At 31.7% G+C, this 12,109-nt stretch overlaps 2 long non-coding RNA genes across 3 annotated transcripts; one reads left to right on the top strand and one right to left on the bottom strand.

Annotated features, from left to right (window-relative positions):
- Positions 1–1,141: 1,141 nt before the first annotated feature.
- Positions 1,142–5,118, bottom strand: LOC128218852 (uncharacterized). Its single transcript, XR_008258484.1, has 2 exons — positions 4,987–5,118; positions 1,142–3,905 (listed from the first exon to the last, which is right to left on the bottom strand). It is a non-coding gene; the product is annotated as an uncharacterized LOC128218852 (long non-coding RNA).
- Positions 5,119–7,209: 2,091 nt separating this feature from the next.
- LOC128219537 (uncharacterized) lies at positions 7,210–11,105 on the top strand. 2 transcript variants are annotated; one of them, XR_008258570.1, is made up of 3 exons: positions 7,210–7,387; positions 7,720–7,843; positions 9,401–11,105. It is a non-coding gene; the product is annotated as an uncharacterized LOC128219537 (long non-coding RNA). The 2 variants fall into 2 exon arrangements; XR_008258569.1 differs by having other exon boundaries at positions 7,210–7,416.
- The last annotated feature ends 1,004 nt before the right edge of the window (positions 11,106–12,109 follow it).

Genomic DNA, 12,109 nt, shown 5'->3' with positions numbered 1-12,109 from the left:
TCATAGAACAATTATATGGCGCAAAAAATGATTTTTGGGGTAAAATGTTGGAAAAATTAAATGAAAATGACAATTTATGAATTTTGCCAATAACTCTGCCTAATTTTGCAATAAAAACACCAGAACTACTGCAGCTAATATATATCATTTAACATTATTATATATTATATAGAAACACAGGTTTTTTTTAAAATATGATTTTCGGGGTAAAATGTATGAAAAATTAAATGGAAATGAGAATTTCTGGAATTTGCCAATAACTTTTTCAAATATTGCAATAGAATGACCAGAATTACTGTATTTCATAAATATTACAGTTTAATATATCAAAAGTAAAGAAACTATGTAATTTTGGGAAATGTGAATTTTGGGGAAAATGTTTGAAAAATTAAATAAAAATGAGAATTTCTGAAATTGCAAATTATTAGCACAAATTTTGCAATACAATGACCAGAAATTTTACTGTATTCAATAGATACTATAATACAGTATAACAAACCTAAAGTGTAGAAACCATGTATTGTGTGAAGTGTGATTTGGGGGGTAAAATGAAATTAAATAAAAATCGACACACAGCAGTTATCAAACAACACAAATAAACAAAAATCATTTATGTGCATTTTTCTGAAATTGTCTCCTTAATTTTTGAAGCTCTGCATCAATCCTCTGTCAAATCAATTAACCTTGTTCTCTGTATTCATTTATGATGATCCCCTTTTAGTTAATAAATCTTTTGAAATCATTGAAAATTGACCTTTTTCTCTGTCACCTGTATGTCGATGAATTTTATAATGCAGATATTTGCCAGACTCGCAAAATTCATAACAAACCAAAAGCCCAAGGCATTTTTTCAAGAATATAATGCGACAGTCACTTGGGTGTGGAGCCTTGCCCAGCAACGTCTACATTTTTAAATTGTCATAGCCTAAAATTGCCATTTCCCGACATGCCAACATTTAGACATATCCAACATGATAACCCAAACTAAGGTCTCCCTAGGCTAAATACTTTTCCAGCTAGACACTAGAATTGGACCTACAATATCGAAGATGTCCATAAAACCCAATTCACATAACAGGACAGGAGACCAGGACAACCAAAAGACATGGTTGTCTATGTTATAAACAAACAAGACTATGCATTTACCATAACTGTATCTATTTTGAACATGAACAGAACATTAGTAAATTTAATCCTAAGAATCTGATGTCAATAATCCCGTACATGTATGTATATCTATGTCCATCAATATGATAAGAAATGGAAGTTTCTTCTAAAATATACACAGAAACAGCTATTGTTCATATAAACCATAACATAAGGTGTCTTATAATTATGTCAACAAGAGCTGTCTTTGGACAGCACGCTCAATTAAATGAGGCTTTGTCTTAAAAATGAATACAATAATGATGTAATATGTGCCTGTCGAAAGCAATAAAAAGAGTCAAATTAAAAAGTTAACTAGAAATGCTGCAATGCAACAAGAACTTTAGCCTTTATTGTGAGATTCAGTTTTAAATGTATTAAAACTGAAGTTATTCAGTACCAAGCATTTTTCTATTTTTAGTTACAGTGACCATGACCCTAGGGACCCAAATCAAATATAAAAATGAATGGAAATTTTGCCTTTAGACAGTTATTAAATGGTAAATAATATTTGACAGTTATCTATGTACATCTACATTTTAACTTTAAAAAGGTTTCCTTGACATTAAACAATCATTTGTTTTTATAAACAAAAAATTAACAAAACAATGTGGCGAACAGATCAAGAATCTAGGTTTAAGAAGTGACATTTCTAGAGGCTTACCATGTGCTCCAATATGTATGGAACTTAATAACCATGGTTTTATTGAATTTATACTGTCATATAGGATAATGTGCAATATAGTTAACAGAACACTCAAAAGTACAATGAAACATTTAGGTTAGAAGTTAAAATATAATTAGACAATTAGCCATAATTGACCAAGTCAGTATGGAAATTAACAACAGAACAAGGTAACTAAAAAAAAATATAGATTAAAAATAATAATATATGATTTGCATTCATTTAATTCATGTTTAAAACAAACTTTTAATAATGAGCTAGCTCAATTGTTACTAAGCAATGTGCTTTATTGCTCACCTCAGAACCAGACACATTATTTGTTTCAATAATATGTTCACAAGATTTTATTCACTAAAATATGTGCCTAATTATTAACTTTTTACATGTTATGCCTTATTTGTTGTAAAGTCTTGCTGGCTAAGTTGTGATTTATGATGAGGAAACAATACCTCTATGAATAGCAATTTTTAAGGCTTTTAATACTTGATTTAGTGACTCCTGTTTCATCTTACCTACATTCATTCTTTAAGGAGGGCTTGGGAAGAGAATATGGCCTATAAAACTAGAACATAGTTTTTTTCTAAAACTTGACCAAATTTCATTCATATAAAGTGGAACTTGAGGCCACTCTAATCAAACACATTTTGACCAATAAACAAGTTTCACCTAATATCATTTAAATGTTGACGAGAATAAATACTGACAAATATCATGAAAATTATATATATAGTTTCTGAAGCATTTACAGTTTATATTATTAGAACAAACAACCTACATGCTTTTTGTCCAACCTGAACAGTTATCAATCTCTACTAAGATTTTTTTGGTAAACATATTCTGGCCAGTATGAATAAAGACCAAAGAGACAAGAGCTGTCACAGAGACAGCGCTCTCGACTATTCCGCTGCTTTTCAGTGAAAGGACTGAAAAGTTTTGGCGAAACATGCATGGATCACTGTTAGATTAGATTTCAATGCAATACATGATGTGCTGAGATATTAACATAAATGTGGTTACATGCAAAATTTTAACCAGAATTTTTATCTAACTTGATTATTCAATTAGGTTGGGTGGTTGTATAAAGTCTCAATGCAATTCATCCAGTAGTTGCTGAGATATTAACCTATGTGTGCTTACATGCAAAACCTTAACCAGAATTTCTGAGTGAAATAATAAACGCAAGTATTTGCATTAAATGCAAACTATAGTTATATAACTTGGAAAATTAAGTAGGTTGGATGGTTGAGTACCATTGTATCAAGTCTCAATGCAATACCTCAAGCAGTTGCTGAGATATTAACCTTAGATATAATGTGTGCTTGCATGCAAAACCTTAACCAGAATTTCTAAGTCAAATAATAAAGGCCTATTATTTACATTAAATGCAAACTAGAGTTATCTTACTTGTTTAAAAAAAGTAGGTTGGATGGTTGAGTACCATTGTATCAAGTCTCAATGCAATACCTCAAGCAGTTGCTGAGATATTAACCTATGTGTGCTTGCATGCAAAACCTTAACCAGAATTTCTAAGTCAAATAATAAAGGCCTATTATTTACATTAAATGCAAACTAGAGTTATCTTACTTGTTTAAATAAGTAGGTTGGATGGTTGAGTACCATTGTATAAAGTCTCAATGCAATACCTCAAGTAGTTGCTGAGATATTAACCTATGTGTGCTTGCACGCAAACCCTTAACCAAGGGGTGACACCGACGCCGACGCTTGGGTGAGTAGTATAGCTCTCCATATTCTACGAAAAGTTGAGCTAAAAATGAGTCCCCATACTAAAGTGTTAACACTGTATGAAACTGTTAATAAAAATGAAGGACAGACTATGATCAATCACAATAGTTCAACATGAGCACTTTGTACTGTGTTGAGGTAAATGTTAATCATCCAACTTATCTAAGGGTAATCTATTTTCAAATCTATAATGTATTTGTCTGTTAAAAGTTAAAATTGGTATATCATTCCAATTTTAGTGAATCTTTATGTGACGGATGTCTTGTCCATTAAGTTGCCTTCAATGAAGATTTTGAAGTCAGACTGTCTCTTGTTGGATGTGGGGAGTTTTCTGAAAGAAAAAGGAACATTAAGCAATACATAAACACAGTTCCATTGTTGGCTTCAAATATTGAACTATTAAGGAGCTTTTCATTCATTTGTGCCATTGGCTTCAATGTTAAAATTTGATAGTTACCCCATATAAGTATCATTTGAAAGGGCTTTGCATACTGATTACTTATATGTAACATCAATGACAAGAACATATTTTCACCTTGAAAAGTTATTGCTGGCATCCCAAAATCACATTATTGTTCATCAGATACATTAAGTTATTATCTATCTTGCAAAAGCTCTATGGTTGATTTTGAAATATGATAGTTCTTATACATATTATATCTTAATATTACAAATTAGCCACACTTTTTGTGATATAGATTTTATATATATGCACATAAAAATATGTAACAAAAAATATACAAATAAATAAGAAACGATAAAAACACACAAATCTTAGTTTATTTTACATTGATAGATAGTTCATATAAACTTTGCTAAACACAGAAAGAAAATAATTGTTTCTATTACAGGATTTGAACCTGGACAATTAATTTTAATGTGAATGAGCATATTTGAGCATGATCACAACTGTGCATTACAACAAAGGATAACATTGAAAACTAACAAAGGGCAACTACTACAAAAAAAATCTTGAGTTATGGTTTCTGTGCACTGCACTTCTGCTAAATGAGATCTATCTGTACATATTTGAAGTTTGAGATCAACACCTCAAAGACTTTTCAAGTTCTGCTGCAGACAAAAACTCAGTATGAAATATAACAAAGGGTTATTACAAAAAGAACTGTAAACAGAGTTATGGTCCCTTAACACTGCACTTCTTCTCAATAGGGATCTATCTGTATATGAAGTTTGAAGTTAATACCTGGGGGATTTATGCTCAAGATTACATTCCGTGCACACGCACACACACGTGCACAATTACACAATTACTGTATCCACTTTGCCTTTTGGCAAGGGATAATCAATAGTTTAGTCCTCATCATCAGGGTCTTAAACAAACATGATGAACATAATCATAGCATGCATAAAACAGTTTACAGTTGTATCAAATCTGGAATAAAAAACTGTACCTAGATGAATTTGTAACAGGTGGCGATCAGTCATCACTTTCCTGTTTCCTGTTTCTCATTGTGTCATTCCTGTATCTCATTGTGTCTTAGTTGGTTTAGTACAACTCTGGCCTGGTCCACAATTGCAACAACTGAAAAACAACTGAACGATTAGCAAAAGAGAACTTATACCTTAAATGTACATAATATATTGCTACTAAAAAATGACTCATACTGTCAAACACTTGTTTCCATGAAAAACTACAGCTATCACCTATTGTAATAAGAGGTTTCACTGAGAGTGATATTTGCTTTTAAGCATACAGTTACCAATTAGGCAATAATTTTAAAACTGCCAAGCACAAAATAAACATAAGAAAATAATCCTTAATATACCAAAAACAGAATAGTGTTTTGTTAAATTAAAGTAAAAAATGAAAAAAAGTTATGAAGAGAAGAAAAAAAATAAAAAAAATATAAAGATAATAATCAAAGGTTTACAATTCTTTGACTACCATACACAATTTAATGATTCATATGCACAGCTATTTTTCTTATCACGTCCAATATGTGCATGAAGTTTGAAGTTAATACCTCAAAAACATAGAAAAGTGAAAGAAAAATAATCAAAGACCAATAACTCTAAAATACCATAAACAAAAATGTTTTTTGTTGGTTCAAGCTCCACACTGGGGCACTTCTCCTCCCAGGTTTACTTAAATGGTGGCAGCGGTACATGGCAGGAGTGCCTCCGTCAGCTTTAAACTACAGTCGAAACTCGATGGCTCGATATTCTAGGGACCAGCCAAAATACTTCGAGCCTCGAGAATATCGAGCCAAGCGGGATTGCTTACAGAATGTTATTTTTTTTATTATTCGTTACAAAAAGTCTTGTTTACCTCGTTTGTTATTGGCTATGTTATCTCCGCGAAAGAAGAGTATTAATTGGGCATAGTTACACGTCTTAAAGTTCGTAACATCACTTATTCGATACTTAGAAAATATTATTTGATTGTTTTTATTAATTATAAAAATTATGCGAAAACAGCAAACAAGTAATTTTAAACAGTGGGTAACAAAAACATAGCTTATTAGTTATATAAGGATGCATTGAAATTTATACATGTATAACAATTAGGGAAAGAACTTAGATAAAGTGATGGCATGTTTATTCAAACTGTTAAGTCATTCAAATTTGATAATAATTATAATAAATTGAATTAATTTTTATCGATTAGCGCCGTGTGCTAAATGAAGCCAACAAAACAAATCAAGGTGTGAGGTTCTTACCTGAACCCGCGAAAATGACATCGACCCAAGCAAACAAAATTGTGAAATTCTTACTTGGAACCGCGAAAATGACTTCGAGCGTGGAGAAATATCGACCCTCAATATATCGAGCCATCCGATCAAATTTTATATGAACAAAGAGTTAAACAAAATCGGTTCTTTTAATCTGGTTCAAGCCAACGAGGATATCGAGCCATGAGATATCGAGCCAACGAGTTTCGACTGTAATATATATATAAAGGGTTAATGGAGAGGAGTGGAGTGTATTGTGTGTCACTGTCAGTGTGTAAGAACCAGCCGCTCCGATGTGGAAATACTTGTACCATAAGTCATGGTTATTAAGTTTATTGTTTAAAGTTTCATTTTCTAGTTTTGACCTTAAAGGTGCACTCTCACAGATTGAACGTTTTGACAATTTTTTTGTCTTGGAATGAGGCAATTTTTGCGAAAATCCATGGAAACCAGTTATTTAAGACAGCTGACAAAAAATTAGATAGCAGATTTTTATATTTAAGTTTAAAAAGTAATGTTTTATGCATTTTTCTTAAACCATTAGTAATGGTTTAAGCCATAAAACATTAATGAAAATCTATGATCTGGTTTTTCGTAAGCAATCATATATCATTGGTTTGCAGATATTTATGCAAAAATTTGCTCTTTCCAAGACAAAAAATTTGTAAAAATGGTATATCTGTGAGAGTGCAGCTTTAAATTTTATGATTTAATGACAACTGCCTTGAAATAGATACCTGATTTAAGCATTATGCCAATGTTTATAAATTTCTATTATATTTTACTGTGAAATAATGTAAATATATACATATAATTGTTTGTGTTAGTTTAAATTTGCTTGATTTATCATTAACCTAATTATATATTCTTTCATTTTTTTTGTATTAACCCAATATTATGTCATATAATATATCTATGGGTATATAATACCAAGGTAAACACATGTATACAAATCACTTATTATTATGTATAGATAGTTTTTATTTCCATGTAACTCATTTGCCTACATACATTTTGGAAAATGTGGTCCATTACAGATAAAACCCAGATGTATACATGGCCTGGATTTCCATATTATGCTGCCCAGAATAAAAGACGATGCAGTCCAGATAAAAACATTGTATGGCTCAATAATCTTTACCAAACTTGGTAAAAAAAACTTTGTCATATTATGAGAAATCCCTGTTTTTTTGTTAATCATCTTCATTCACAGTATATGCAATTCACCAAGCAACACAAGACTTAAGTTAATGTCCACTTGACACATTTCTAGTATATTTGGCTTGTACATAAACATCACTTTTTCATAAGAGAATAAATCTCATGTATGACATTTAGATTGCTCTAGAAATAATTGCCAAGATGTTTTGCATTTGAATCATGTTTAAAGCATACCCAACATTATTTGCATTTATTGTGTTCATGATTGTGTTGTATTCTTCCTTTTTTAAGATGCATCAGATGAAGTCTTTGACTTTCTAGAAAGGGATTTTGCAAGCTAGTACTGGACATGAAGACAGTCACTTGGAAATGATGATTGTGCAACAGCGGTTAAACATATGCAATACATCATATGGTAATTTCTTTTCACCTCAATGAATATTTAAGTGACCTACCCACAAATAAAGTGATTCTCTAATAGTTCCAATTTCCACTTTGATTTTGTAATCTGGTATTCTTCATTACTACTACCCGTAACTGGTATCTAAAAATAACATTATAATATTCATCAATAATATCATAAGACCATGTGAATATTCAGTAATTTATATATGTAATCAATTTGTTTTTGTGTATGTGGTGTTTATATGTTGGAGTTTGTAGTTCATTGTCAGTGATTTTTTTATTGTGAAAAACTCAATTTTCCCCAAAATTAAAAAAAATACATTACATTCCAGATTAAAATAGCAATGAATTTCTTGAAATATAAACAAAATCTTGACAAGTCTTACTCTTTCACAGCATAAGGTATGCATAAAAAAGTTAAAAAATGTATATTTGCCATTATATAAGCAATTTTGGCCTGATTTTGTATTTTTTCCCAAAGTTGACTTTTTACCGAATTTGCGAGGTACATTGTACAGGCAGTAAAAAGAATTCATAAAATTTTTTTATGAATGTTGTTCAAGTTTCGTCCTTGGGGTCAAAGTTGTCCTAACCAGAGTTCCCCAGTTAATGATAGACTTCTAGAACAAAAATTGATACACATTCAAATCAGGCAATGACTTCTGCAGTAATGTATGAATTCCTTAGAAACTGATGTCTAAACTAAAAGGTATTTAGTTTCAAAGATTATGAAACAAGTTGTTACAACAATATAATAATCACCTTTTGGCAGGATGTTAAGCAAGGTTTTGCCTTGTTGAGGAAATCGTAGACCTCGTAGTACCCTTAAGGAACCCACTTGTCTAACTTAGTGACTTAACAATCCAAACTCACAATGTCTTCCTTAACAACCACTTTATAAGCAACCAAGGACATCCTTATCAAATACTTCATTTACAGCAGCCAATGACTTCCATAAAAAATGATGACTTCCTAAACAATCCTTGGCTTCTTTATCAACCAATGATTGCCTTAGCAACTACCTTCATCCATAGCAACAAATGAATCCCCATTCAACCAATGACTTCCTTAGCATCCAATTCCTTCCAACGCATCCATTAACTACCTTTATAGGCACCAATGCCTTATTTAGCAACCATTTTTTCCTGAGCAACAGCCAACATCCATAGCAACCAATTACTTCCTTAGTAATCATTTACTTCCATAGCAACATTCTGGTTCATTACCGTAACATCCATTGACCATGGGAACAACCAGCTTACCATAATTCTCATTTCTGTTAACAAAGAGCAGCCTTCTTTGAGGAGTCCTTATCAACCATCAAATAACACAGCAACCACTAACCTGCTAAGCAAATAGCAACACCTTTCATAACCAGTTGTTACCTGACTGACTTGTTCATGGTCATTTTAATCAGGTGACCAATTAAGGGCCATGCTGGCCCTTTTGTTTTGAATGTACATTTCCTTAGCTTATTCATTTAATTCAGCAAATGTATAAACATAGTGTACAATACTTTCAAGTTTTGTCATTATTATATATTATCAATGTTTTAATTTTCAAACAGGTGACCAGACAGGGAGGAAACTAGGGAAATGGTTATCCACCAACAGCCCAAGTGCTTGGTTGATAAGAGGAGCCACAGCATTAAACATTACTGCACAAAGTGGTGTGCTTTGCTAACACTTATGATTGTGATTTGATAAAAAAGCAATGAATGAACGCTCATTATTCATAACTATAACTAAAACATTGATGTCAAAAGTTGTCAATTTTCAACATATATAGTATTTGAGATCCTGATCTATAGTTGTGCGCAATGGATTATCAAACAAAAACAAAAGAGTGGGCAACAAAATGAATAGCATAATGCACCAGTCAATTGTAACCACATCCCGCCCCCAGGTCCGGGGACTTTTGACTTTTGGTCCAGCCTACCCCAGGTTAAATTCCCTGAACTGATCCTGAACTAAAATCCCTGCCAAATTCCCCCCGCATCCAACATACCATAGGTAAGACAAAACCACCGCATTCACACCCAGTATACCCCCAGACGGGGGTGGTGGTGGTTACAATTGACATGTGCACTACCCACTACCCATTTACACCAGTAATTCATAATTATATTTGATAGACATGCCTCTTGTCAAAGGTTTTGAAGGGTATGAACGTCAGAACTACCTGCCTATGGCCTTTCAAGATTTTATAACATTGTTAAACTAAAGAAATTATTATTAAGTTTATACTAGATCTTTGTTAAGAGTGACCCCTTTGATAATTCTGGAGAAAAACTATTAGGATTAGGTTCTGTATTTGTCCATAATTTGTCATATGACATGTAAGCAGGAGTTCATTCCTTCAAAGAATTGTGAATCTTATATAATTATGTATTTGACATCTTATGAATTTTATCACACTTTAACCTAGAGGCAGTTCAAATAAATACTGCTATGATTGAACCAATACTGAATAAGGGCAAGAATTCCAAACAAGACAGTATACATCTAGTATCATGTTTGTCTGATAATTTTGAAATCATAGTGATTAAATCTAAAAGGATGTTAAAGCTGCACTGTCACTGATTAAGAGTTTTCACATTTGCTTTGAAAAAAATAATTAAAATAGTCTGACTTTAGCATGAATGCCTTCAATCCAGTCATATAAGATAACTCTCAATGAAACAGAATTCAATTGTCTGAAAAACTGCCAAAATTTTCATTTCTTCTCAAGCATTACTAACCATTAAACATAGAGTTTTAAATGGTAATAGGAAAAACTGTGATTTTGTATGCAGTCTCATATAACTGTTATCAGACATGTGCACAAAAGTTTTTCATTCCAAGTTAAAAATAATAAAAATTCATATATCTGTGAGAGTGCAGCATTAACAATGAAAACAATTATTAAAAATGGTATTTCCAACTGTGTATAATAATGCAACAACAATTTACCTTCTACTAGCACACTGAATTACAAGTTCTGCTTTTTCAAAGAAAACGGGCATATGGGAAGTACCATCACTTCCAGCGATATTTTTGTTGTAGCTTTTTTTATAAGAAAAAAACTGTTCATAGATTGTGTTTTAAGGTGTATGTTTTATAGACAGTACTCCAATTCTCTTTAATATATAATATGTTTGTTTCATTTAAGGCTTTTGTGTGTTTTAGGGCTGTTTCAGACCATTCCTGATATCGTATTTTCATATAAACCCTGCAATCATAATTGCATACCTCTTTGCAAAAGAATAATAAACATTCACGGAAATTAAACAGTAACGGAACTTTTCGAATTTTTCTCAACATAAGAAGAGACTTTTGTATTTTGGCCCAGCTAATGTTATTATATTGTTGACTAACATTAGTTTACAAGCAAATTAACAGGCAGAATAGATAAAGAAAAGATGAGCATGTAGTCTTGTTTTGCATACAGAAGTAAAGGGCTTAGCTAGCCCTTTATATGTGGATTCATAATTGCTAGGTGGGTCTCGGGGCATGCCCCCTCAGAATATTTTGAAAAACATGGTGCATTCTGGGCGCTCTGAGGTGCTTTATTTTGTACTGGAAAATATAAATGACATTTAAAGGATCATGTAGTCAAGTATGCATACTGCAACTTTGGCTGATTTTTTTATGTTTTTATCAGAATCATGTGGATTCATCCGCATACTAGTGTTATATGCAGCTTCACGCCTGGTATCTCAGACAGACATTTTTAGGCTTATGTAGATGTTTGCAAGGCAAGGCTTGGCAAACCAAAGCGCCTGTCGCATTATATTGGTTTCAAAGTGCTTTTGCATGTTGTTTGCAATTGTGCATTTTGCGCGACTGGTAAATATCTGCAATATAAAAACTTAAAATTCATTGATGCCTAGGTGACCAAATTTCAAAAAAAATCATTTCATTTGTCAAACATTGTGCCCCAAAAGCACATTTCACATAAGTATGTAGTTTCTTTACTTAAGGTCTATTATACTGTAATATAAAATATATTTAAAAACAGTAATTCTGGTAATTTTATTGCAAAATTTGACAAAGTAATTGGCAAAATGCAGAAATTTTCATTTTTTTTTTCTAACAAATTTACCTAAAAATCATATTTTACAAAATACATAGTTTGTATATTTCAAGTATCTTATAATGTTATATAATATCTGTTTTAAAAAGTTATTTTGGTAATTTTATTGCAAAATTTGGCAGAGTTGATGCTAAGTCCAGAAATTCTCATTTTCATTTAACTTTTAAAACATTTTGCCCAAAAATTATATTTTGTACAATGT

This window comes from Mya arenaria, chromosome 15, assembly GCF_026914265.1.
Source record: "Mya arenaria isolate MELC-2E11 chromosome 15, ASM2691426v1".
Taxonomy (NCBI): Eukaryota; Metazoa; Mollusca; class Bivalvia; order Myida; family Myidae; genus Mya; species Mya arenaria.
The sequence above is the reverse complement of the archived record's forward strand: the minus strand, read 5'-3'. Positions and strand labels throughout refer to the sequence as shown.